The sequence below is a fragment of the Gossypium arboreum genome, chromosome 8 (assembly GCF_025698485.1).
Source record: "Gossypium arboreum isolate Shixiya-1 chromosome 8, ASM2569848v2, whole genome shotgun sequence".
In the NCBI taxonomy this organism is placed as follows: Eukaryota; Viridiplantae; Streptophyta; class Magnoliopsida; order Malvales; family Malvaceae; genus Gossypium; species Gossypium arboreum.
In genome coordinates, this window is record NC_069077.1 from 37,378,802 (window position 1) to 37,384,643 (window position 5,842).

At 37.5% G+C, this 5,842-nt stretch overlaps 1 non-coding gene across 1 annotated transcript; it reads right to left on the reverse strand.

The window, feature by feature from the left end:
• Positions 1 to 2,736: 2,736 nt before the first annotated feature.
• LOC128279791 (small nucleolar RNA R71) lies at positions 2,737 to 2,843 on the reverse strand. Its single transcript, XR_008269986.1, has one exon. It is a non-coding gene; the product is annotated as a small nucleolar RNA R71 (small nucleolar RNA).
• Between the last annotated feature and the right edge of the window lie 2,999 nt (positions 2,844 to 5,842).

Consider the following 5,842-nt stretch of genomic DNA (forward strand, 5'->3'; position numbering starts at 1 on the left):
ACCACTCTGGCTACAGATTCAAACTTTTCACAATGGCCTGAATCCTTCAACTAGACAGATGGTTGACGCAGTTGCTGGTGGGACTATCAATAATAAGACACTTGAGGATGCTTATGAATTTATAGAAGAGATGCCACTTAATAATTATTAGTGGCAAGTTATTACGATAAAGCCAACGAAAGTAGCCGGCATTTTTAACGTCGATTCGGTCACTATGATCTCTAATCAGGTAGAACTTTTGAATAGAAAAATTGATGGTTTTCTTAGTTCTTCATAGGTTTACCCAGTAATGCAATGCAATGCAAGTGGAGGAGGGATGAGCAATTCAGAATACTCACCTTATGGCCATATCATGGAAAACGAGCAATTAAATTATATGGGTAATAATCCTCATCCTCAAAATAATCCTTATAGTAACACTTGCAATGCAGGATGGAGGAACCACCCAAATTTCTCATGGGGAGGCCAAGGAATCAGAGACCACCACCACCTCTAGGCTTCCAACAACCACTTTACCAACAGGAAAAGAAGCTAAACCTTGAGTAGATGCTAATAAAGTTTATCTCAGTGTCAGAAACTCGCTTTCAGAATACCGAAATAGCACTTAAAAATCAACAGACGTCGATCCAAGGGCTCGAAACTCAGATAGGCCAACTCATCAAATTGATTTTTGAATGACCACAAGGTAGCCTGTCGAGTAACATCGAATCTAACTGATAAACTGTAATTTATACATATTTCTATCTCGTGCTTAGCATATTTTATGGATGATTTTTCCTTAAAATTGGTGAATTCGATGCTCCTAATGCCTTAATTTCATGTTTTATACTTAAGTGAGCATAGGAGAGTGAGGGGAACGAGAAACGGGCCAAAAATGGAGAAAATGGGCCAATGTACAAAATCAACACGTCCTGGACTTCCTCACACGGGCAGAACACACGGCCGTGTCTGTTTGGAAAGGTTAAAGCATGATTTACACGGGTAGATCACACGCCCGTTCCCATTTAACAGCCTTGACCACGGCCTTAAGCAATCACACACGGGCGTGTCACACGGGCGTGTCCCTGCGGAGCCCAAGTTTAGTCCAATTCGAAAAAGGCCAATTTTGAGGGCTCTTAGGCATTCCAAAGCCTATTTAAACACTTGAAGAGGCACTTAGACGGGGGAACGCACAGGAGGAAGCAAGGAATTGTTCAAGAAAAGCCGATCGATCCATCTCAGAAGTGGGATTCACCATCAAGACTGAAGATCTCCCTTCAAATTCCCTCAGGAGTTTTGGGTTTTCTTATGTTTTGTTATTTTTATTCTTTTGAGATGTTTTCTTTCATTAGTATGAAATAAAACCCCTAAATACCTAAGGAGGATGAAATCTAAGATGAATCTTGTTATTATTATCTGAATTGTATGATAAATATTTGACTTGTTCTTAATTATGTGTTCTTAATTCTTGTTTTGATATTCCAGGATATTGATTCAAGTTAAGATCTTATTCAGAGGAGGAATAGACCTTGTATAAGAGTAAATTTGTCATAATTAAGCGGAGTTGGTTGCGCGCTTAGAGATAGAGTGACAAGATTTTTTTGGATTACGGTGAAACCTAATAAGGGGATCTATAGATCGAATTAATGCAACCTTAGGGCTTTAATTAGAAAGAGATTTCAATTATTCAAACTAGGGTTAGACGTTGTTAGTCTTGAGAGAGATAATAATATAACTTAGGGATCTCTACAGAACAAGTTAAATGAATAAATCGTCTGATTCAGAGTCAAATAGCAAGTGAAGTCTAGGTGGATTTTTCCTTAGGTATTGTTGTAATCAATCAAGTTTTCCAAGAAGTATTTTCCTCAAATTTCTTTTCTGTGATTTCTTAGTTTAGTTAATTAGTTAGATAAACAAAACCCTTTTATTTTTTAGGCTAGATAATAAAAAGAAAGTTGATACTAGTACTTTTAGTTCCTTTGGGTTCGATAATCCGGTCTTGCTAAAGCTATACTACTATTTGATAGTTACACTTGCCTTCATCGTGATAATAGTTAGAAAAGAAAATAAAAATTTAAATTGCAATAAAAGTAAAATGGCTAAAGTAATAAAAATCGAGTGCTCCTAATATCTTAGTTCCCCGACAACGGCGCCAAAAACTTGATACGTGATATTGTGACAGGTTTTTCTAGTTTATGACCAGGAGAAACTCATCAGGATCATTACTATTTGATAGTGAGATCGATCGCACAGTTTGCAGAAATTGAAAAAAAATAAGGCGAAGCTTACATTACACAGAAGAACAAAAGGAATATACTTCAACCACAACCGAGAAAATGGCTAAAAACCAAGAAAATCCGCTACCTCCTACGATTGCTGTTAATCAAAATCCTGCTCTGCGTACTATGTATGATTATGCTAAACCTTCTTCAACAGGAACTAAATCGAGCATAGTTAGACCTGCTCTAGCTTCAAATACTTTTGAACTGAAACCTAACACAATTAAAATGATACAGCAATTTGTTCAGTTTGATGGTTTGCAGGACCAACTCTCACTTAGCAAACTTTTTAGAACTATGTGATACATTTAAAATTAATGGCATTTCTGATGATGCCATTTTCCTTTGGTTATTCCCTTTTTAATTGAGAAACAAAGCTAAACAGTGGTTGAATTCATTACTGTAGGGGTCAATCACTACTTGGGAACAAATGACCGAAAAGTTCTTATTAAAATATTTTTCGCCGGCTAAAACGACTAAATTACGTAATTATATCTCTTCTTTTGTGCAGATGGATTTAGAAACACTCTACGATGTATTGGAGAGATATAAGGACCTTTTGCGAAGATGCCCTCACCATGGGTTGCCACTTTGGCTACATGTTCAAACGTTTCATAATGGCATGAATCCTTCAACTCGGTAGATGATTGCTGCAGTTGCTAGCGGAATCATCAATAATAAAACACCTGAAGATGCTTATGAGTTTATAGAGGAGATGTCACTGAATAACTATTAGTGGCAAGTCATGAGGACAAAGCTAACGAAAACAACCGGTGTTTATAACGTCGATTCAATCACCATGCTCTCTAATCATGTAGAACTCTTGAATAAGAAAATTGATGGTTTTCTTAGTTCTTCACAGGTTCACCTAGTAATGCAGTACGAAGCAAATGGAGGTGGATCGAGCAATTCAGAATACCCACCTTATGGCCACAACATGGAGAACGAGCAGTTAAATTACATGGGTAATAATCCTCGATCTCAAAATAGTTAGGCAATTTTTCAATTCAATCTCGATTCTAACCCTTTCTTTCAGCTTGTAACCAAACCCTCTAACCATAGCACGTTACAACCCTCTAAACACCTTTTGATTGATGTTTCATCTCAATTTATAGCGGTGGAGATTTGATTTTCATGTAAGCCTATGGTAATGACTTTTCATTATTGACTATTGAGTACTTTATTTATTGTTCTTAAACACCTCGAGTGATTTGAGTGAATCTTTAATGAGGATGTGAAACTCTGTGATATTTTGAATCAAAGGTAATTACTTAGATGAGGGGAGACACCTATGTTTTCATAATAAAATGCTCAACTTGGAATGTTTGAAACTTTGATGTTCTTTTAGTTAAATTTTCAATGTATGATTACCTATGGATTATTTTGAGATATTATCGGTAGAAATTATAAGTTGAGAAGAATTTATTTTGATTATGAGTTGAAGATTTTGCTTGAGGATAAGGAAATGCTTAAGTGTGGGGGTATTTGATACACTGTAATTTATACATATTTCTATCCCATGCTTAGCACATTTTATGGATGATTTTTCCTTAAAATTGGTGAATTTAATGCTCCTAATGCCTTAATTTCATGTTTTATACTTAGATGAGCATAGGAGAGTGAAAGGAACAAGAAACGGGCTAAAAATGGAGAAAATGGGCCAACGTACGAAATCAACACGGCCTGGACTTCCTCACACGGGTAGACCACACGGCCGTGTCCCTTTGGCAAGGTCAAAGCACGATTTACACGGGTAGATCACATGCCTGTGCCCATTAAATAGGCTTGACCATGGCCTTAAGCAATCACACACGGGCATGTCACATGGAAATGTCCCTGCCGAGCCCAAGTTCAGTCCAATTCGGAAAAGGCCAATTTTGAGGGCTCTTAGGAATTCCAAAGCCTATTTAAACACTTGAGGAGGCACTTAGACGGGGGGACGCACAGGAGGAAGCAAGGAATTGCTGAAGGAAAGCCGATCTATCCATCTCAGAAGCGAGATTCACCATCAAGACTGAAGATCTCCCTTCAAATTCCCTCAGGAGTTTTGAGTTTTCTTATGTTTTATTATTTTTATTCTTTTGAGATGTTTTATTTCATTAATATTGTAACACCCCAAACCCGAGACCATCGCCGGTGTCGGACCCGAGGGGTTAACAAGCCAAGTTCACATGTTTTTGCCCACCAATTTGACATTTCCAGTCAGGCTGGAAAACTGCGTCACTGTCGCCTTAAAAATCATATCTCGAGTTTCAAAACTCGGAAACTGGTTTCGTAAATTTTCCCTGAATTTAGACTCATATGTCCATCCATGGATTTATTTCTAGGATTTTTGGTCGGGCCAATTGGTACAGTTTATTAGTTAAAGTTACCCATGTTACAGGGATCGACTTCTCTGACCTTCGCGCGGTATAACTTGAATATCTCTCTGTACAGGGATTTAATGCTGGTGTCGTTTGTTTCTAATGAAACTAGACTAAAAATTGAATCTGTACATATAAGGTATGTCTCCTAATTCTTTTTGGATAATTTATAGTGAATTTTTAAAGTTGCGACAGGGAACCCAGAAACCATTCTGGCCCTGTCTCACAATAGCTTTAATATCTCTTAACCTGTAACTCCTATGACCATTTCGTTTCTTCCATATGAAAATAGACTCATCAAGATTCATTTACATAGCTTATTCACTATTTAATTCCATTCCTATGAATTTTGGTGATTTTTCACATTCACGCCACTGCAGCTGGCAGCATCTATTTTTAAGGTAGGACTTACCTATTTGGTAGTCTCCATGATTCAACTAGTCTTGCCATACATAGGTTCATATATGATCATTTTAACCATGCCAATGGCTGATCATATGACCAACATTCCCATTTCCAAGCCATAGCCACATCATGACACAAAATATATACATACAACCCACAATTAGTCTAAGTTCATGCTTCTCTTTTCGAGCCATTTTCGCATGGCCGTACATACTTACATTACAACATATTTAACAAACAAGGGTAGTCCTATACATGCCATCTCAAGTTCAACCAAAATTTATACCAAAATGGAGGCTTGATAGTGTGGATGACTTGACTTCAACGATCCCAAATCCGATTGCTTGAGCGAAATCTAGAAAACCGAGAGCCAAAGCAACGGGTAAGCATTTTATGCTTAGTAAGTCTCAAGGAATATAATCAACTCTAATTACAGCAATACATTCACATAGCCAAATGCATCGTTTCATTAATACACATTCTTACTTCATACTTCATCATTATATAAGTTCACAAAGCATCAATCAATTCAATAACTGAAATTCATTAGTCGATTGAGCGAATGTTGCTCAAACATGTCGACTTTCCAATGCACATATAACGTACCTTATCCTTTGGGCTTTCCGAGTGTACTAATTGAATTCATTACAGCAACCAACACTCACCTCCAGCCCAAGATTCTTCGAATATAACCGGATATAATCACGCACACAAATGCCTTGGTCTTAGCCCGGATAGAATAACTCGCATACGAATGCCTTGGTCTTAGCCCTGATATAGCCACTAGCACATTTGCCTTGGTCTTAACCGGATACA